The 22,646-nt window shown below is 44.4% G+C and overlaps 1 long non-coding RNA gene across 1 annotated transcript; it reads right to left on the reverse strand.

Moving 5' to 3' along the window:
* Window positions 1-6,899: 6,899 nt before the first annotated feature.
* LOC135549710 (uncharacterized) lies at window positions 6,900-11,295 on the reverse strand. The gene is made up of 3 exons (XR_010457011.1): window positions 10,991-11,295; window positions 7,291-7,372; window positions 6,900-7,126 (listed from the first exon to the last, which is right to left on the reverse strand). It is a non-coding gene; the product is annotated as an uncharacterized LOC135549710 (long non-coding RNA).
* Window positions 11,296-22,646: the final 11,351 nt, after the last annotated feature.

The raw sequence follows: 22,646 nt of genomic DNA on the forward strand, positions 1-22,646 counted from the left end.
TGAGTACTCACGCTCAAGTCTTCATTGGGTGAGGGTGACTGGGAAATAGTATAGTCATCGAGCTTTGATAGGACACCATCAACAAACCAACAAGCCTCTAGGGACTCATCAGATGAACTGACAACGGCCAAGGATTTACTCTCCACTTTTGATAACTCTGACTTGTAGATGGAAAAAACACTGCTAAGAACTTCTTGAGTACTGGTATCCAGATTGGAGCGACAGAGAGCTGGTATTGGTTGGCTCTCACTGGGAACTCTACTAAGTTCGGTGCTGGGTAACTGGACTTCAACAGTTGAAACAGTTGCCTTTTCCAGGGTTTCTGAAGACTCCTGAAGAGAAGCATCCTTAGCCACACCTTCTTCTCGAGTGGATAGAGTTAAAAGGTCCCTCAGCTTTGCTCGTATACGGCCGTAGAGTGTGCGGGCTAGAGAGAAGGTTATCATCTGTGAAGATCCTGTTTTGTGGTCATTTACAGGAACTGGCCAATCAACTGCTTCACATGTGCCTTCAAATGATGCTATCGTCTCCATGCCTCCCACAAATGCCTTAACAATCACTGTGGCAGTGGAGGTTACAGATGTCAGGGCTGTGCAGCTGGTATTCAGGGGGGCTTCAGTAAGGCTAGGAGCAGCACTAGAAGGCCTAGAGGAAGGAACCATGCCAGAAGAGCTGCTGACTTTCCTTGTAAGGATGGTGCTCACCGCCTTCAGGGCTTTAGACTGAAAGTCGGGGCTAGAGAGGGTCTGAATCTTTCTGGCCACCACACTGGTAGAGGATCCAGTCTCTTTGAGAAAGTGAGTGGTCCCTTCTTTCCCAGATGGACACTCAACATCAAGGTCACATTGAAGATTGGTCAGAAATCTAGACCCCAAGATTGTCATCTTCTTGGCCAGATCCAATAGGATGTTGAAGTCCTGTGCCATTTTGTCCATTGTGCCGACAATGGCATCCAGCACATCATCGGTCACAGGGTCCATGAGGGGCTCGATAAACCCTACCCACTCTGGCTCAGACGTTTGGCTCTGTAGCTCGGCCAGAATCTGCACCGAGGCTACCCGAATGACCTCCTTGCCTGCTGCTATGTCCTGACTGTCCATAGGGGGGGCAACTCCCCGGGCTGGCCTGAATGGCCACTGAGAGGCCAGAGTTAAGCTGGTGTACCACCTCCCCCCACGATAGCACAGCTCAACTCGAAGGAGCTGGAGGAGGTGGGGTTGGAGTGACCCTCAACCAGGGATATCAGGAGGCTCTCTTCCGTTACCCCAAAAAGAGCCTTCAGAGGCTCCTCCATGAGGGGAGCCTCTCTAGTTGCAGGCAAGCTGTGCAATGAGGTCTGGGACCTTGAAGATAAACACACAATCACCACTTATGCCATGCAAATGTGACCAACTGTATCTAATCTGGGTCATTAGTGAGCCTGAAAACCAAATTAGAGCAATGATGGATTACATCTCATACCACCGTAGTTCTAGAAGCCGAAAGCCAACTGACACAATTTTTTTGCCTGATTTTTATGTTTGTACAACATCAGAATATGATTAATTCTGAAAGACATGTACCTGATCTATTTATTCATAGATGACATTATGGCTTACCCAGTTAAAAATGACTTTCACCTGGACCCACCCCTCCGTGGCAACATTTCTGACCAGAACTTAAAACTACAAGGTGTGAATTCCAAGTTAATAATTTATGATAAGTATGGGTCAGGTCTTGCAATTATTAAGTTGAAATATTGCTGTGAACATACCTCTTAGGCGAACAGCATGGTGATGAGGTTCTGCAAGTGGATTTTTGGCGGCACCCTGCACTGCCATTCCTCCTCCTCTCCTTGGTCCAGTAGTTCATCTCACTGATCAGCAGCCTTTTCTCTCTCTCATCCAGACTGTCTAAGGAATCCTCAGAGCACTGGGATTCTGGGGAGGTTGCCCCACTCCTCAGGTTCACCCCCATGATACGAGCTAGCGCTGGTAGGAGAATGCGGAGGGCTGTCTGGGTCACGACTTTAACAATCTTCAGACACAGCATGGAGAGCTGCTCGAATGTGAGCTATGGCCAACAAACAGAGTAATGTTTTTGTCAATCAAGTAATTCCATGACACCATTCCCTATATAGCGCACAACTTTTGACCAGAACCTTATGTGGAGAGACTTACGTTATTTTTCATGCCATGCTGAATCACTCTCCATTGGCTAGAGAAAAGAAAAGAAAGGAAACATATTGTACCTGCACACTGCTGTTGAGTTAGTGGAGTCACTAGATAGCCATGTTAGGGAAAATAAACGTGTATTTAATTAAGCTATTAGCAAGTACATGAGACATTTTGTTCTTGATTTACAGGAAGAGTTAGGGGTGTGGCTACAGTGATGTTAGGGTTAGGTGTAGTGTTTGAAATCCCCTTTGTGGTTAGAAGGTGCACTATGACTATAAATTGTTGTATGTGAGGTTGGAAAAAGACATGGGACTTGCTCATCAGTTAGACTCCTCAGGAAGGAGAGGAGGATTGGGGCACAGCATGTCTCAATCTTGAGAGAAGGCATTAGAGTCCTCTGAGCCTCCTTCTCCAGCTGCTCAATGATAGATCCCCTATCCCGGAAACCACACCCGGGTGTCTGAGAAGACTCTGGGAAACCGCAAAGAGAAATCTAAAGTTGAATCTGAACGTGATCCCTAATTTCCTTCACCTTTAGTGATTTGATTGCACTGGACAGGTAAAAGCACATCTCTCTGCGGCCCTCCACTATATTGCTTTCACCTATATAGATACTATCTTCTCAGATTAGTGCTGATGAATTTGAACACAACCTGCACCCAACATGAAGTAATCTCAGACCTGCACCAATGCTGCTGTCCTCCTCCACGGAAGTCTTCTTGGCACAGCCACTGGACTTACGTTTAGCCTACATGACAACAGATTATAGGTCTTATAGCAGATCTAAGGTCAGTGTAGCGTCTCTTCCTAATGCTTTAAGGCTAGGATTTAGTGATAGTAAACTAATCCTAGATCTGTGCCTAAATAGGCAGAGCATGTGTAAAGGACAGCATATTTCATACCTTGCCTCCTGTCCTGTTCTTGTTGGTCTCATGTGTCTCTGTTTCGTCCTTCATATTCTCCACAACCTTATTTTGGTCATCCGGGGGATCCTCCCATTTCACGCTCTGGTGGATAATTGAGAGGTCAATATCAATCCTAGGTTGTGACTTTGTGAAAGAACTTATTCGCTCCTATTTTAAACAAAACGGCAATAGTGGTCAAATTTCAGTCCATGGATCAAACCAGTGAGACCTACTGCTGTGTTAGTGACCTACTATATTGTTAGCAATTTCTCCTCTAAACTCAAAATAGGCTAAATGAACCATACCTTGCTGTCATCTGACATGATGTGTTGCTTATTGTTGTAGGCTGTTTAGAGGAAATACTAATACCTCCTTTGAAAAAACGTCAGTGAACCATCGGCAAACAACTGAAGTGAATATGAATGTCCTTGAATTATGCCAAAGCATTGTTGAATACTCGATTCCGATTGGCTGAAGCCAGAGCATTCTCCAAAGATGACATACACACATGATGTCACAATTAGGCCTAAGTCTAATGTCTATATGAATTGTCAATGTAATTAGAAAACAAATCAAAGCTTGTCAAAGTTCTGCCGAACGAAAATATGTCTAAGTGCACGTTTTTGCGTTTAATTTATGGTTTATCATGCATCGTCATTCATCACCATGCACAAAAACGTAACTCGCTGCCATCCATTAGCTATAATTCTGAGGTTGCAAAGCTGCAAAACTAGGACGTGCAATAAATAATAACCACTTGCAGAATTATTTCAAATCAAAGATGTTCAAGGGGGCTTGAACTATTTCAGCACTGTGGAGCTGCCCGCTGCATAGAGCTGACACGTTTCTTGGCGTCAGGGGACTGTGCCATGGTGCTGAAATGTTGCGAGTCTGGGCAGCACCTGAGACCGCGGCATGGTGCTGAAATGGAGCAGGGCTCAGTTCTATGGATATCTCATGCGGATTTTCCTGCTAGCCTATGTATCACGACACTATAATTACATTATTTTCATCCATCCGTCAACACAAATGGCATGTCAACGTTTCCCAAATAATAATGCAATGAAGCCGAGCCGAGATGTATGGTTCTTCATCCAGAGGACGAAGCACCACTGTATCATCTAAAACCTTCAGAGAGATCCCTTAAAACTATAGTGTAAATTCTCCACGGCTGTTATGGTAGCTAGGTTAATTTAGCGAGACATGGACAAATCCAACACAGAGCGTTTCTACTGAGTCCTGCTTAGAGGTGACTGACCGTTATGTTGCTAGTTGTAATGACGCTTTTAAAACAAGAATAGTTATTTGTAATTGCTCTGGGAGCTAATTATTGCAGAGCCCAGCTACACATCCTGCTCGCTGGGCTCATTATGGACAGCCAATGAGCAGTTCAGGTGAAAAAGTCAGCTAGATCTGATCCCTATAACATACATGATACTAGGATCCTGTAGCAACCTGCCGGCCTACACAATCCTCCACGGCACGAATGCTACACGCGCAATATGGTATGCTAACATCCCACAACAATTCCCCAATTGGAATTACTTGCCTAAACTTCCAATCATACTTATTTTCTAATATCAACCATAGTTTCTGCACTTAAGGCAGACTTGCCATTAGAACAAGATGGAATTAGGACAACTGTAAAGCTCATTAAACGGAGGCTAAAATGAACCTTACCTGGCTGTCGTCAGCCATTATGTGTAGCTCGTTAATTAAGGCTCTGCGCCTCTGATACTGCAGCTGTTCTGTAACTGTTAAACTAGTCTAATCGTATTCGTTGAAAACCGGTCAGTGAACCGTCCTCAAACACAATGAACTGATGTCAATATGGACATTAACCTTCACATAAAGATATCAAATACATGACGTCAGATATGCTTAGAGGTATTGTTGACTTGATCAGAATACATATCATAGTGTCACAGTACGTGCTGTTGACAGCCTACCCCGAAATCAAACAGGAACATGGATTTTGTGAAATCTGTTGTGAATGTATAGGAATGTTTTTACAATTGTATAACTGCCTTCATTTTACTGGACCCCATGAAGAGTAGCTGCTGCAGCTAAAGGGGATCCACAATAAATACAAATACATACCCAATGCACCATGATAACACATGTATCAACTTGTTTTGACACATCACATGGGATATGACAGTTCCTGATTCTGAGATACTGTAAATCAACAGACCTTGAGAGGAGATTAAACATCATCTGTTGATCGATTTCACAGGTTTGTGGTGGTTTCTAAGCATTCTACATGTGTTGGGGAAGGAGGGTGGGATCTCTCCAGAGCATCTAATTACATCAATCATGACTTGCCATGCATGTGATATGAGATAATGTTATGCACCACATAAATATACATTGCCTAAGGCTGCAGTGCTATACTCCATGGAGACCGTGCTCAATGTTCATTTTACATGATGGATATATGCTACTCCATTTCATACAATCAATCATCAATCAATCAGTACAATTTATTTATAAAGCCCTTTTTACATCAGCAGATGTCACAAAATGCTTTTTCCGACACCCAGCTTAAAACCTCAAATAGCATGCAATGCAGATTTAGAAGCACAGTGGCTAGGAAAAACTCTCTAGAAAAACAGGAACCTAGGAAGAAACCTAGAGAGGAACCAGGCTCTGAGGGCTGGCTCGTCCTCTTCTGGCTCTGCCGGTGGAGATTATAAGCGTACATGGCCATTAAGGCCAGATCGTTCTTCAAGTAAAGTCAACAAAATAATGTGGTTACAGAGGGTGCAACAGGTCAGCACCTCCGGAGTAATTGTCAGTTGGCTTTTCATAGCCGAACATTCAGAGGTCGAGACAGCAGGTGTGGTAGAGAGAGAGAGGGAGACGGAGGGAGAGAGGGAGAGAGAGAGCGAAGATCAAAACAGCAGGTCCATGACAAGGTATCACGTCTGGAGAACACACATGCCTCTTCATGTGATACATGATGTTTGGCTGTGCTAAGTGTTATCTTATGGGTTTGGTGATTGTTCTATGTGAAGCCGTATTCTGCATTGCATCATGGAATGTGATGTGAAATCCCTGGGCCTATGGCTGTTGAAGCTACTCCACTGCACTGCCCTTCTCCCCGATTGCTCAGTTTGGCCTGGCGGCCAGCTCTAGGAAGAGTCTTGGGGGTTCCAAACTTCTTCCGTTTAAGAATGATGGAGGCCACTGTGTCCTTGGGGACCTTCAATATTGCAGAAACATTTTGGTACCCTTCACCAGATCTGTGTCTTGACACAATCATGTCTCTGAGCCTTATGGACAATTCCATCGACCTCATAGTTTGGTTTTTGCTCTGACATACACTGTCAACTGTTGGACCTTATATTTTCAACATACAGAAAACATCTCAGAGGGTTGATCTAGCTGCAGATAGCTAATTCTCCTCTATGTGTTTTCCCCTTGCTGCTAATAAGCTCTTACCAATCTAACTAAATTAATTGAGAACATCTGGTTATCTGACAGTCTATGCAGCAACTATTGTATTGGAGTCAAGCTCTGGTTATTTTATTTATTTTCCTAGACAAGTCAGTTCAGAACAAATTCTTATTTACAATGACAGCTTAGGAACAGTGAGTTAACTACCTTGTTCAGGAGCAGAACGTCCATATTTTTACATGGTTAGCTCAGGGATCTGACCTAGCAACCTTTCAGTTACTGGCCCAACACTCTAACCACAAGGCTACCTGCTGCCCCAAGTCCTGCCAACTCAAAAACTGCACAATAAATGTGTAACCAAGTGGAACTAGTGCATTTCTCTGAGAAAAGCTGCTTCAGTTTTACCAATCTTCCAAAACACTTGAAATTCTTGTAAAATAATGTGCATTTATTTGATCAAATAGACTTTGAAAGGGTAGACATGCAGAAATTCCTCTTGTCAAAAGTCTTGCTGTTACAAAAGTAGTTATTCATGCAGCGTAACAGGTTACAGGTTCTTCTTGGTGAAGCGCCTGAATGGCTTCATCATTGCTGAAAAGACCCTGACAATCAAGGATCGTTTTTTGACAGGCTGAGATATGGAGGGAGAAACCTCTCCAACGGGAGCTAGAAACACAAGAGAAATGGATGGGGTAAGAGAGAGTGAGAGAGGGATGCAGTATAGTAACATTGAAAAATAACAGTGCTATGAGTTTGGTAGCCATACCTATGTTTCTAACACACACCTAAACAAAACTACAAGCTATAGCAGAGCTCTAAAACATCCTTACCTATGCAATGTCTGTCAGTAGAGGGAATCGCAGTCTGTTCCTGGACTGAATGGCAGTCCTTTTTGTTTCCTCTCTTGGAACGCTAACAGAAGAAAGGTAAAGAAAATGGTACAGAGAATAAATAAATAAATGGAACACTTCTGAATCCAAGGCAACAATTTAGTGATGAATAAAACATATTTATTTCATGTATTTGTCTTATCATAGCCACATCAATAACATCAGCACCTAACTGGAACAAAAAACAAACGCTGACTCCCTGCTATACCTTGAAGTTGATCCTGAGTTTGGTCATTGAAAAGCAAAGGAAGCTCCTTCTTGCTTTCTGCTCAGCCCCCCTCTCTGTCTCAGCCTGGTCTGATGGGTTTGTTGCAGCAGAAGCTGGTTTTGACGCCTCCTTGCATCCCTGTACCAGCTGCTGGGTCAAGGACTTGACCAGGACTCTGTCAAATGCAGGGTCCTGGGAGGAAATAGCTGCTTGCAGGGTGTTATAAGAGCCAAACTCCTCCATGAGGTTTTTATGTACACCTCTGAACACCCTTCGGATGTTCAGGTTCTGGGAATATGCCTGTGTCCTGGAGAATCTGGATGCAGCACAGAACTCAGACAGGATTTGTCTGATGAGTTGCTGACATGTTTCTGTCAGATCTGCTGCCTGTTGGGAGGGTCCATCTAGTGCTGAGGGTCTGATCACCGATAGCAACCTTATCACCAGTATGGTGACAAAACAGATGCCATCATCTTTGCTGGAGTCCATCAAGTACTGCAATGGGAATGCAGTGGCACTGCTGATGTCCGGGGTGATTAAGAGCTCCCTCAGATGGCCAGAGCTGCTGGGGATGCACACCTCCTTCTCTTCAATGTCAATCCCATCTCCCTTTGGTACCAAAGAGGTTCCCTTGCTGGTGAAAGACAGAGTGGAGGATCGAAAAGAGGCTTTAGCACTCGGCGGTCGACTGCTGTCAGTCATTGGACTGTCACGATGCAGGGGTTCATCTGTGTGTGCCATCATCTTTGCCTTTAGGTCACTTGAAGAAATCTCTGGCATTTTAGAGACCCTGGTGTCGATGCAGGAGCTCCTGACGATGGGGCAGGTCAGATCAAAAGGCACTTGGTCAGGGATGGGAGTGCCAGGGAGGTTGATCTCTAACTCACACTCTGACCTAGGACCCTTTGAAGAGCTGGACAAGGAACTACAACCATTTAAAGAAGTGGACAAAGATGAACAGGTTCTAGGGATGTCTTGGCAGACTTGTTCACTGTCATCCTCACTTTTCTCAACCTCCTTCAGCATAGTTCCTAACATATCATTGATCTGAAGGAGCTCCCTGGAATCCTTCATTCGCCCTGAGTTTGAGATTTCACTCTGGATAGCAATCAGGATTTCCCCAAGGGTCTCTTTGGAAGAAGCATTTTCTGTCCTTTCGGATCCGGATGGCTTCAGCCCTGTGAAGAAATCCTTAAGTGTGTTCTTCATACTGACGCAGATGGTCTTAGCTGTTGACCAAAGCTTCTCCTCTGATATTTTAACACTCAATTCAGTATCATCCAGTTGGGAGCCCCCGTGGGAGCACTGCGAAACTCTCCCACTTTTTTCCAGTAGCACAGTGTCAGTGGACTCATTTTTCTGGGAAATAGTCGCCATTCCTTTGACAAAGGTTTCCACTAATACAGAGGCTGTATTCTCAGAGGACATGGAGGACATGGATTCTGAAAGGACATGGATCTCTGATGGTGAGCTAGATGATAAGCCAGCCTGCAGACTTTTCTGAAGACCAGTATGGCTGATCTGTGTGATAAAGGAATGACTGGATCTCATCAGCACTTTACTCACTGCCTCTTCTGCCTGAGTCTGGAAGTCATTGCTAGAGAGCTTCTTAATGCTCTGAATCAGACTAGTAGAGGACTCTGTGATTCTGACACTCTCTTCTGAGCTCAGTTGAGAATATTGAGTACTCACGCTCAAGTCTTCATTGGGTGAGGGTGACTGGGAAATAGTATAGTCATCGAGCTTTGATAGGACACCATCAACAAACCAACAAGCCTCTAGGGACTCATCAGATGAACTGACAACGGCCAAGGATTTACTCTCCACTTTTGATAACTCTGACTTGTAGATGGAAAAAACACTGCTAAGAACTTCTTGAGTACTGGTATCCAGATTGGAGCGACAGAGAGCTGGTATTGGTTGGCTCTCACTGGGAACTCTACTAAGTTCGGTGCTGGGTAACTGGACTTCAACAGTTGAAACAGTTGCCTTTTCCAGGGTTTCTGAAGACTCCTGAAGAGAAGCATCCTTAGCCACACCTTCTTCTCGAGTGGATAGAGTTAAAAGGTCCCTCAGCTTTGCTCGTATACGGCCGTAGAGTGTGCGGGCTAGAGAGAAGGTTATCATCTGTGAAGATCCTGTTTTGTGGTCATTTACAGGAACTGGCCAATCAACTGCTTCACATGTGCCTTCAAATGATGCTATCGTCTCCATGCCTCCCACAAATGCCTTAACAATCACTGTGGCAGTGGAGGTTACAGATGTCAGGGCTGTGCAGCTGGTATTCAGGGGGGCTTCAGTAAGGCTAGGAGCAGCACTAGAAGGCCTAGAGGAAGGAACCATGCCAGAAGAGCTGCTGACTTTCCTTGTAAGGATGGTGCTCACCGCCTTCAGGGCTTTAGACTGAAAGTCGGGGCTAGAGAGGGTCTGAATCTTTCTGGCCACCACACTGGTAGAGGATCCAGTCTCTTTGAGAAAGTGAGTGGTCCCTTCTTTCCCAGATGGACACTCAACATCAAGGTCACATTGAAGATTGGTCAGAAATCTAGACCCCAAGATTGTCATCTTCTTGGCCAGATCCAATAGGATGTTGAAGTCCTGTGCCATTTTGTCCATTGTGCCGACAATGGCATCCAGCACATCATCGGTCACAGGGTCCATGAGGGGCTCGATAAACCCTACCCACTCTGGCTCAGACGTTTGGCTCTGTAGCTCGGCCAGAATCTGCACCGAGGCTACCCGAATGACCTCCTTGCCTGCTGCTATGTCCTGACTGTCCATAGGGGGGCAACTCCCCGGGCTGGCCTGAATGGCCACTGAGAGGCCAGAGTTAAGCTGGTGTACCACCTCCCCCACGATAGCACAGCTCAACTCGAAGGAGCTGGAGGAGGTGGGGTTGGAGTGACCCTCAACCAGGGATATCAGGAGGCTCTCTTCCGTTACCCCAAAAAGAGCCTTCAGAGGCTCCTCCATGAGGGGAGCCTCTCTAGTTGCAGGCAAGCTGTGCAATGAGGTCTGGGACCTTGAAGATAAACACACAATCACCACTTATGCCATGCAAATGTGACCAACTGTATCTAATCTGGGTCATTAGTGAGCCTGAAAACCAAATTAGAGCAATGATGGATTACATCTCATACCACCGTAGTTCTAGAAGCCGAAAGCCAACTGACACAATTTTTTTGCCTGATTTTTATGTTTGTACAACATCAGAATATGATTAATTCTGAAAGACATGTACCTGATCTATTTATTCATAGATGACATTATGGCTTACCCAGTTAAAAATGACTTTCACCTGGACCCACCCCTCCGTGGCAACATTTCTGACCAGAACTTAAAACTACAAGGTGTGAATTCCAAGTTAATAATTTATGATAAGTATGGGTCAGGTCTTGCAATTATTAAGTTGAAATATTGCTGTGAACATACCTCTTAGGCGAACAGCATGGTGATGAGGTTCTGCAAGTGGATTTTTGGCGGCACCCTGCACTGCCATTCCTCCTCCTCTCCTTGGTCCAGTAGTTCATCTCACTGATCAGCAGCCTTTTCTCTCTCTCATCCAGACTGTCTAAGGAATCCTCAGAGCACTGGGATTCTGGGGAGGTTGCCCCACTCCTCAGGTTCACCCCCATGATACGAGCTAGCGCTGGTAGGAGAATGCGGAGGGCTGTCTGGGTCACGACTTTAACAATCTTCAGACACAGCATGGAGAGCTGCTCGAATGTGAGCTATGGCCAACAAACAGAGTAATGTTTTTGTCAATCAAGTAATTCCATGACACCATTCCCTATATAGCGCACAACTTTTGACCAGAACCTTATGTGGAGAGACTTACGTTATTTTTCATGCCATGCTGAATCACTCTCCATTGGCTAGAGAAAAGAAAAGAAAGGAAACATATTGTACCTGCACACTGCTGTTGAGTTAGTGGAGTCACTAGATAGCCATGTTAGGGAAAATAAACGTGTATTTAATTAAGCTATTAGCAAGTACATGAGACATTTTGTTCTTGATTTACAGGAAGAGTTAGGGGTGTGGCTACAGTGATGTTAGGGTTAGGTGTAGTGTTTGAAATCCCCTTTGTGGTTAGAAGGTGCACTATGACTATAAATTGTTGTATGTGAGGTTGGAAAAAGACATGGGACTTGCTCATCAGTTAGACTCCTCAGGAAGGAGAGGAGGATTGGGGCACAGCATGTCTCAATCTTGAGAGAAGGCATTAGAGTCCTCTGAGCCTCCTTCTCCAGCTGCTCAATGATAGATCCCCTATCCCGGAAACCACACCCGGGTGTCTGAGAAGACTCTGGGAAACCGCAAAGAGAAATCTAAAGTTGAATCTGAACGTGATCCCTAATTTCCTTCACCTTTAGTGATTTGATTGCACTGGACAGGTAAAAGCACATCTCTCTGCGGCCCTCCACTATATTGCTTTCACCTATATAGATACTATCTTCTCAGATTAGTGCTGATGAATTTGAACACAACCTGCACCCAACATGAAGTAATCTCAGACCTGCACCAATGCTGCTGTCCTCCTCCACGGAAGTCTTCTTGGCACAGCCACTGGACTTACGTTTAGCCTACATGACAACAGATTATAGGTCTTATAGCAGATCTAAGGTCAGTGTAGCGTCTCTTCCTAATGCTTTAAGGCTAGGATTTAGTGATAGTAAACTAATCCTAGATCTGTGCCTAAATAGGCAGAGCATGTGTAAAGGACAGCATATTTCATACCTTGCCTCCTGTCCTGTTCTTGTTGGTCTCATGTGTCTCTGTTTCGTCCTTCATATTCTCCACAACCTTATTTTGGTCATCCGGGGGATCCTCCCATTTCACGCTCTGGTGGATAATTGAGAGGTCAATATCAATCCTAGGTTGTGACTTTGTGAAAGAACTTATTCGCTCCTATTTTAAACAAAACGGCAATAGTGGTCAAATTTCAGTCCATGGATCAAACCAGTGAGACCTACTGCTGTGTTAGTGACCTACTATATTGTTAGCAATTTCTCCTCTAAACTCAAAATAGGCTAAATGAACCATACCTTGCTGTCATCTGACATGATGTGTTGCTTATTGTTGTAGGCTGTTTAGAGGAAATACTAATACCTCCTTTGAAAAAACGTCAGTGAACCATCGGCAAACAACTGAAGTGAATATGAATGTCCTTGAATTATGCCAAAGCATTGTTGAATACTCGATTCCGATTGGCTGAAGCCAGAGCATTCTCCAAAGATGACATACACACATGATGTCACAATTAGGCCTAAGTCTAATGTCTATATGAATTGTCAATGTAATTAGAAAACAAATCAAAGCTTGTCAAAGTTCTGCCGAACGAAAATATGTCTAAGTGCACGTTTTTGCGTTTAATTTATGGTTTATCATGCATCGTCATTCATCACCATGCACAAAAACGTAACTCGCTGCCATCCATTAGCTATAATTCTGAGGTTGCAAAGCTGCAAAACTAGGACGTGCAATAAATAATAACCACTTGCAGAATTATTTCAAATCAAAGATGTTCAAGGGGGCTTGAACTATTTCAGCACTGTGGAGCTGCCCGCTGCATAGAGCTGACACGTTTCTTGGCGTCAGGGGACTGTGCCATGGTGCTGAAATGTTGCGAGTCTGGGCAGCACCTGAGACCGCGGCATGGTGCTGAAATGGAGCAGGGCTCAGTTCTATGGATATCTCATGCGGATTTTCCTGCTAGCCTATGTATCACGACACTATAATTACATTATTTTCATCCATCCGTCAACACAAATGGCATGTCAACGTTTCCCAAATAATAATGCAATGAAGCCGAGCCGAGATGTATGGTTCTTCATCCAGAGGACGAAGCACCACTGTATCATCTAAAACCTTCAGAGAGATCCCTTAAAACTATAGTGTAAATTCTCCACGGCTGTTATGGTAGCTAGGTTAATTTAGCGAGACATGGACAAATCCAACACAGAGCGTTTCTACTGAGTCCTGCTTAGAGGTGACTGACCGTTATGTTGCTAGTTGTAATGACGCTTTTAAAACAAGAATAGTTATTTGTAATTGCTCTGGGAGCTAATTATTGCAGAGCCCAGCTACACATCCTGCTCGCTGGGCTCATTATGGACAGCCAATGAGCAGTTCAGGTGAAAAAGTCAGCTAGATCTGATCCCTATAACATACATGATACTAGGATCCTGTAGCAACCTGCCGGCCTACACAATCCTCCACGGCACGAATGCTACACGCGCAATATGGTATGCTAACATCCCACAACAATTCCCCAATTGGAATTACTTGCCTAAACTTCCAATCATACTTATTTTCTAATATCAACCATAGTTTCTGCACTTAAGGCAGACTTGCCATTAGAACAAGATGGAATTAGGACAACTGTAAAGCTCATTAAACGGAGGCTAAAATGAACCTTACCTGGCTGTCGTCAGCCATTATGTGTAGCTCGTTAATTAAGGCTCTGCGCCTCTGATACTGCAGCTGTTCTGTAACTGTTAAACTAGTCTAATCGTATTCGTTGAAAACCGGTCAGTGAACCGTCCTCAAACACAATGAACTGATGTCAATATGGACATTAACCTTCACATAAAGATATCAAATACATGACGTCAGATATGCTTAGAGGTATTGTTGACTTGATCAGAATACATATCATAGTGTCACAGTACGTGCTGTTGACAGCCTACCCCGAAATCAAACAGGAACATGGATTTTGTGAAATCTGTTGTGAATGTATAGGAATGTTTTTACAATTGTATAACTGCCTTCATTTTACTGGACCCCATGAAGAGTAGCTGCTGCAGCTAAAGGGGATCCACAATAAATACAAATACATACCCAATGCACCATGATAACACATGTATCAACTTGTTTTGACACATCACATGGGATATGACAGTTCCTGATTCTGAGATACTGTAAATCAACAGACCTTGAGAGGAGATTAAACATCATCTGTTGATCGATTTCACAGGTTTGTGGTGGTTTCTAAGCATTCTACATGTGTTGGGGAAGGAGGGTGGGATCTCTCCAGAGCATCTAATTACATCAATCATGACTTGCCATGCATGTGATATGAGATAATGTTATGCACCACATAAATATACATTGCCTAAGGCTGCAGTGCTATACTCCATGGAGACCGTGCTCAATGTTCATTTTACATGATGGATATATGCTACTCCATTTCATACAATCAATCATCAATCAATCAGTACAATTTATTTATAAAGCCCTTTTTACATCAGCAGATGTCACAAAATGCTTTTTCCGACACCCAGCTTAAAACCTCAAATAGCATGCAATGCAGATTTAGAAGCACAGTGGCTAGGAAAAACTCTCTAGAAAAACAGGAACCTAGGAAGAAACCTAGAGAGGAACCAGGCTCTGAGGGCTGGCTCGTCCTCTTCTGGCTCTGCCGGTGGAGATTATAAGCGTACATGGCCATTAAGGCCAGATCGTTCTTCAAGTAAAGTCAACAAAATAATGTGGTTACAGAGGGTGCAACAGGTCAGCACCTCCGGAGTAATTGTCAGTTGGCTTTTCATAGCCGAACATTCAGAGGTCGAGACAGCAGGTGTGGTAGAGAGAGAGAGGGAGACGGAGGGAGAGAGGGAGAGAGAGAGCGAAGATCAAAACAGCAGGTCCATGACAAGGTATCACGTCTGGAGAACACACATGCCTCTTCATGTGATACATGATGTTTGGCTGTGCTAAGTGTTATCTTATGGGTTTGGTGATTGTTCTATGTGAAGCCGTATTCTGCATTGCATCATGGAATGTGATGTGAAATCCCTGGGCCTATGGCTGTTGAAGCTACTCCACTGCACTGCCCTTCTCCCCCGATTGCTCAGTTTGGCCTGGCGGCCAGCTCTAGGAAGAGTCTTGGGGGTTCCAAACTTCTTCCGTTTAAGAATGATGGAGGCCACTGTGTCCTTGGGGACCTTCAATATTGCAGAAACGTTTTGGTACCCTTCACCAGATCTGTGTCTTGACACAATCATGTCTCTGAGCTCTATGGACAATTCCTTCGACCTCATAGTTTGGTTTTTGCTCTGACATACACTGTCAACTGTTGGACCTTATATTTTCAACATACAGAAAACATCTCAGAGGGTTGATCTAGCTGCAGATAGCTAATTCTCCTCTATGTGTTTTCCCCTTGCTGCTAATAAGCTCTTACCAATCTAACTAAATTAATTGAGAACATCTGGTTATCTGACAGTCTATGCAGCAACTATTGTATTGGAGTCAAGCTCTGGTTATTTTATTTATTTTCCTAGACAAGTCAGTTCAGAACAAATTCTTATTTACAATGACAGCTTAGGAACAGTGAGTTAACTACCTTGTTCAGGAGCAGAACGTCCATATTTTTACATGGTTAGCTCAGGGATCTGACCTAGCAACCTTTCAGTTACTGGCCCAACACTCTAACCACAAGGCTACCTGCTGCCCCAAGTCCTGCCAACTCAAAAACTGCACAATAAATGTGTAACCAAGTGGAACTAGTGCATTTCTCTGAGAAAAGCTGCTTCAGTTTTACCAATCTTCCAAAACACTTGAAATTCTTGTAAAATAATGTGCATTTATTTGATCAAATAGACTTTGAAAGGGTAGACATGCAGAAATTCCTCTTGTCAAAAGTCTTGCTGTTACAAAAGTAGTTATTCATGCAGCGTAACAGGTTACAGGTTCTTCTTGGTGAAGCGCCTGAATGGCTTCATCATTGCTGAAAAGACCCTGACAATCAAGGATCGTTTTTTGACAGGCTGAGATATGGAGGGAGAAACCTCTCCAACGGGAGCTAGAAACACAAGAGAAATGGATGGGGTAAGAGAGAGTGAGAGAGGGATGCAGTATAGTAACATTGAAAAATAACAGTGCTATGAGTTTGGTAGCCATACCTATGTTTCTAACACACACCTAAACAAAACTACAAGCTATAGCAGAGCTCTAAAACATCCTTACCTATGCAATGTCTGTCAGTAGAGGGAATCGCAGTCTGTTCCTGGACTGAATGGCAGTCCTTTTTGTTTCCTCTCTTGGAACGCTAACAGAAGAAAGGTAAAGAAAATGGTACAGAGAATAAATAAATAAATGGAACACTTCTGAATCCAAGGCAACAATTTAGTGATGAATAAAACATATTTATTTCATGTATTTGTCTTATCATAGCCACATCAATAACATCAGCACCTAACTGGAACAAAAAACAAACGCTGACTCCCTGCTATACCTTGAAGTTGATCCTGAGTTTGGTCATTGAAAAGCAAAGGAAGCTCCTTCTTGCTTTCTGCTCAGCCCCCCTCTCTGTCTCAGCCTGGTCTGATGGGTTTGTTGCAGCAGAAGCTGGTTTTGACGCCTCCTTGCATCCCTGTACCAGCTGCTGGGTCAAGGACTTGACCAGGACTCTGTCAAATGCAGGGTCCTGGGAGGAAATAGCTGCTTGCAGGGTGTTATAAGAGCCAAACTCCTCCATGAGGTTTTTATGTACACCTCTGAACACCCTTCGGATGTTCAGGTTCTGGGAATATGCCTGTGTCCTGGAGAATCTGGATGCAGCACAGAACTCAGACAGGATTTGTCTGATGAGTTGCTGACATGTTTCTGTCAGATCTGCTGCCTGTTGGGAGGGTCCATCTAGTGCTGAGGGTCTGATCACCGATAGCAACCTTATCACCAGTATGGTGACAAAACAGATGCCATCATCTTTGCTGGAGTCCATCAAGTACTGCAATGGGAATGCAGTGGCACTGCTGATGTCCGGGGTGATTAAGAGCTCCCTCAGATGGCCAGAGCTGCTGGGGATGCACACCTCCTTCTCTTCAATGTCAATCCCATCTCCCTTTGGTACCAAAGAGGTTCCCTTGCTGGTGAAAGACAGAGTGGAGGATCGAAAAGAGGCTTTAGCACTCGGCGGTCGACTGCTGTCAGTCATTGGACTGTCACGATGCAGGGGTTCATCTGTGTGTGCCATCATCTTTGCCTTTAGGTCACTTGAAGAAATCTCTGGCATTTTAGAGACCCTGGTGTCGATGCAGGAGCTCCTGACGATGGGGCAGGTCAGATCAAAAGGCACTTGGTCAGGGATGGGAGTGCCAGGGAGGTTGATCTCTAACTCACACTCTGACCTAGGACCCTTTGAAGAGCTGGACAAGGAACTACAACCATTTAAAGAAGTGGACAAAGATGAACAGGTTCTAGGGATGTCTTGGCAGACTTGTTCACTGTCATCCTCACTTTTCTCAACCTCCTTCAGCATAGTTCCTAACATATCATTGATCTGAAGGAGCTCCCTGGAATCCTTCATTCGCCCTGAGTTTGAGATTTCACTCTGGATAGCAATCAGGATTTCCCCAAGGGTCTCTTTGGAAGAAGCATTTTCTGTCCTTTCGGATCCGGATGGCTTCAGCCCTGTGAAGAAATCCTTAAGTGTGTTCTTCATACTGACGCAGATGGTCTTAGCTGTTGACCAAAGCTTCTCCTCTGATATTTTAACACTCAATTCAGTATCATCCAGTTGGGAGCCCCCGTGGGAGCACTGCGAAACTCTCCCACTTTTTTCCAGTAGCACAGTGTCAGTGGACTCATTTTTCTGGGAAATAGTCGCCATTCCTTTGACAAAGGTTTCCACTAATACAGAGGCTGTATTCTCAGAGGACATGGAGGACATGGATTCTGAAAGGACATGGATCTCTGATGGTGAGCTAGATGATAAGCCAGCCTGCAGACTTTTCTGAAGACCAGTATGGCTGATCTGTGTGATAAAGGAATGACTGGATCTCATCAGCACTTTACTCACTGCCTCTTCTGCCTGAGTCTGGAAGTCATTGCTAGAGAGCTTCTTAATGCTCTGAATCAGACTAGTAGAGGACTCTGTGATTCTGACACTCTCTTCTGAGCTCAGTTGAGAATATTGAGTACTCACGCTCAAGTCTTCATTGGGTGAGGGTGACTGGGAAATAGTATAGTCATCGAGCTTTGATAGGACACCATCAACAAACCAACAAGCCTCTAGGGACTCATCAGATGAACTGACAACGGCCAAGGATTTACTCTCCACTTTTGATAACTCTGACTTGTAGATGGAAAAAACACTGCTAAGAACTTCTTGAGTACTGGTATCCAGATTGGAGCGACAGAGAGCTGGTATTGGTTGGCTCTCACTGGGAACTCTACTAAGTTCGGTGCTGGGTAACTGGACTTCAACAGTTGAAACAGTTGCCTTTTCCAGGGTTTCTGAAGACTCCTGAAGAGAAGCATCCTTAGCCACACCTTCTTCTCGAGTGGATAGAGTTAAAAGGTCCCTCAGCTTTGCTCGTATACGGCCGTAGAGTGTGCGGGCTAGAGAGAAGGTTATCATCTGTGAAGATCCTGTTTTGTGGTCATTTACAGGAACTGGCCAATCAACTGCTTCACATGTGCCTTCAAATGATGCTATCGTCTCCATGCCTCCCACAAATGCCTTAACAATCACTGTGGCAGTGGAGGTTACAGATGTCAGGGCTGTGCAGCTGGTATTCAGGGGGGCTTCAGTAAGGCTAGGAGCAGCACTAGAAGGCCTAGAGGAAGGAACCATGCCAGAAGAGCTGCTGACTTTCCTTGTAAGGATGGTGCTCACCGCCTTCAGGGCTTTAGACTGAAAGTCGGGGCTAGAGAGGGTCTGAATCTTTCTGGCCACCACACTGGTAGAGGATCCAGTCTCTTTGAGAAAGTGAGTGGTCCCTTCTTTCCCAGATGGACACTCAACATCAAGGTCACATTGAAGATTGGTCAGAAATCTAGACCCCAAGATTGTCATCTTCTTGGCCAGATCCAATAGGATGTTGAAGTCCTGTGCCATTTTGTCCATTGTGCCGACAATGGCATCCAGCACATCATCGGTCACAGGGTCCATGAGGGGCTCGATAAACCCTACCCACTCTGGCTCAGACGTTTGGCTCTGTAGCTCGGCCAGAATCTGCACCGAGGCTACCCGAATGACCTCCTTGCCTGCTGCTATGTCCTGACTGTCCATGGGGGGCAACTCCCGGGCTGGCCTGAATGGCCACTGAGAGGCCAGAGTTAAGCTGGTGTACCACCTCCCCCACGATAGCACAGCTCAACTCGAAGGAGCTGGAGGAGGTGGGGTTGGGTGACCCTCAACCAGGGATATCAGGAGGCTCTCTTCCGTTACCCCAAAAGAGCCTTCAGAGGCTCCTCCATGAGGGGAGCCTCTCTAGTTGCAGGCAAGCTGTGCAATGAGGTCTGGGACCTTGAAGATAAACACACAATCACCACTTATGCCATGCAAATGTGACCAACTGTATCTAATCTGGGTCATTAGTGAGCCTGAAAACCAAATTAGAGCAATGATGGATTACATCTCATACCACCGTAGTTCTAGAAGCCGAAAGCCAACTGACACAATTTTTTTGCCTGATTTTTATGTTTGTACAACATCAGAATATGATTAATTCTGAAAGACATGTACCTGATCTATTTATTCATAGATGACATTATGGCTTACCCAGTTAAAAATGACTTTCACCTGGACCCACCCCTCCGTGGCAACATTTCTGACCAGAACTTAAAACTACAAGGTGTGAATTCCAAGTTAATAATTTATGATAAGTATGGGTCAGGTCTTGCAATTATTAAGTTGAAATATTGCTGTGAACATACCTCTTAGGCGAACAGCATGGTGATGAGGTTCTGCAAGTGGATTTTGGCGGCACCCTGCACTGCCATTCCTCCTCCTCTCCTTGGTCCAGTAGTTCATCTCACTGATCAGCAGCCTTTTCTCTCTCTCATCCAGACTGTCTAAGGAATCCTCAGAGCACTGGGATTCTGGGGAGGTTGCCCCACTCCTCAGGTTCACCCCCATGATACGAGCTAGCGCTGGTAGGAGAATGCGGAGGGCTGTCTGGGTCACGACTTTAACAATCTTCAGACACAGCATGGAGAGCTGCTCGAATGTGAGCTATGGCCAACAAACAGAGTAATGTTTTTGTCAATCAAGTAATTCCATGACACCATTCCCTATATAGCGCACAACTTTTGACCAGAACCTTATGTGGAGAGACTTACGTTATTTTTCATGCCATGCTGAATCACTCTCCATTGGCTAGAGAAAAGAAAAGAAAGGAAACATATTGTACCTGCACACTGCTGTTGAGTTAGTGGAGTCACTAGATAGCCATGTTAGGGAAAATAAACGTGTATTTAATTAAGCTATTAGCAAGTACATGAGACATTTTGTTCTTGATTTACAGGAAGAGTTAGGGGTGTGGCTACAGTGATGTTAGGGTTAGGTGTAGTGTTTGAAATCCCCTTTGTGGTTAGAAGGTGCACTATGACTATAAATTGTTGTATGTGAGGTTGGAAAAAGACATGGGACTTGCTCATCAGTTAGACTCCTCAGGAAGGAGAGGAGGATTGGGGCACAGCATGTCTCAATCTTGAGAGAAGGCATTAGAGTCCTCTGAGCCTCCTTCTCCAGCTGCTCAATGATAGATCCCCTATCCCGGAAACCACACCCGGGTGTCTGAGAAGACTCTGGGAAACCGCAAAGAGAAATCTAAAGTTGAATCTGAACGTGATCCCTAATTTCCTTCACCTTTAGTGATTTGATTGCACTGGACAGGTAAAAGCACATCTCTCTGCGGCCCTCCACTATATTGCTTTCACCTATATAGATACTATCTTCTCAGATTAGTGCTGATGAATTTGAACACAACCTGCACCCAACATGAAGTAATCTCAGACCTGCACCAATGCTGCTGTCCTCCTCCACGGAAGTCTTCTTGGCACAGCCACTGGACTTACGTTTAGCCTACATGACAACAGATTATAGGTCTTATAGCAGATCTAAGGTCAGTGTAGCGTCTCTTCCTAATGCTTTAAGGCTAGGATTTAGTGATAGTAAACTAATCCTAGATCTGTGCCTAAATAGGCAGAGCATGTGTAAAGGACAGCATATTTCATACCTTGCCTCCTGTCCTGTTCTTGTTGGTCTCATGTGTCTCTGTTTCGTCCTTCATATTCTCCACAACCTTATTTTGGTCATCCGGGGGATCCTCCCATTTCACGCTCTGGTGGATAATTGAGAGGTCAATATCAATCCTAGGTTGTGACTTTGTGAAAGAACTTATTCGCTCCTATTTTAAACAAAACGGCAATAGTGGTCAAATTTCAGTCCATGGATCAAACCAGTGAGACCTACTGCTGTGTTAGTGACCTACTATATTGTTAGCAATTTCTCCTCTAAACTCAAAATAGGCTAAATGAACCATACCTTGCTGTCATCTGACATGATGTGTTGCTTATTGTTGTAGGCTGTTTAGAGGAAATACTAATACCTCCTTTGAAAAAACGTCAGTGAACCATCGGCAAACAACTGAAGTGAATATGAATGTCCTTGAATTATGCCAAAGCATTGTTGAATACTCGATTCCGATTGGCTGAAGCCAGAGCATTCTCCAAAGATGACATACACACATGATGTCACAATTAGGCCTAAGTCTAATGTCTATATGAATTGTCAATGTAATTAGAAAACAAATCAAAGCTTGTCAAAGTTCTGCCGAACGAAAATATGTCTAAGTGCACGTTTTTGCGTTTAATTTATGGTTTATCATGCATCGTCATTCATCACCATGCACAAAAACGTAACTCGCTGCCATCCATTAGCTATAATTCTGAGGTTGCAAAGCTGCAAAACTAGGACGTGCAATAAATAATAACCACTTGCAGAATTATTTCAAATCAAAGATGTTCAAGGGGGCTTGAACTATTTCATGCCCGCTGCATAGAGCTGACGCGTTTCTTGGCGTCAGGGGACTGTACCGGCTGAAATCGTTGCGAGATCTGGGCAGCACCTGAGACCGCGGCATGGTGCTGAAATGGAGCAGGGCTCAGTTCTAACATGGATATCTCATGTGGGGATTTTCCTGCTGGCCTATGTATCACGACACTATAATTACATGTTTTTCATCACATCAGTCAACACAAATGGCATGTCAACGTTTCCCAAATAATAGTGCAATGAAGCCAAGCCGAGATGCATGGTTCTTCATCCAGAGGACGAAGCACCACTGTATCATCT

The sequence above is a fragment of the Oncorhynchus masou genome, chromosome 1 (genome assembly GCF_036934945.1).
Source record: "Oncorhynchus masou masou isolate Uvic2021 chromosome 1, UVic_Omas_1.1, whole genome shotgun sequence".
Lineage (NCBI taxonomy): Eukaryota > Metazoa > Chordata > Actinopteri > Salmoniformes > Salmonidae > Oncorhynchus > Oncorhynchus masou.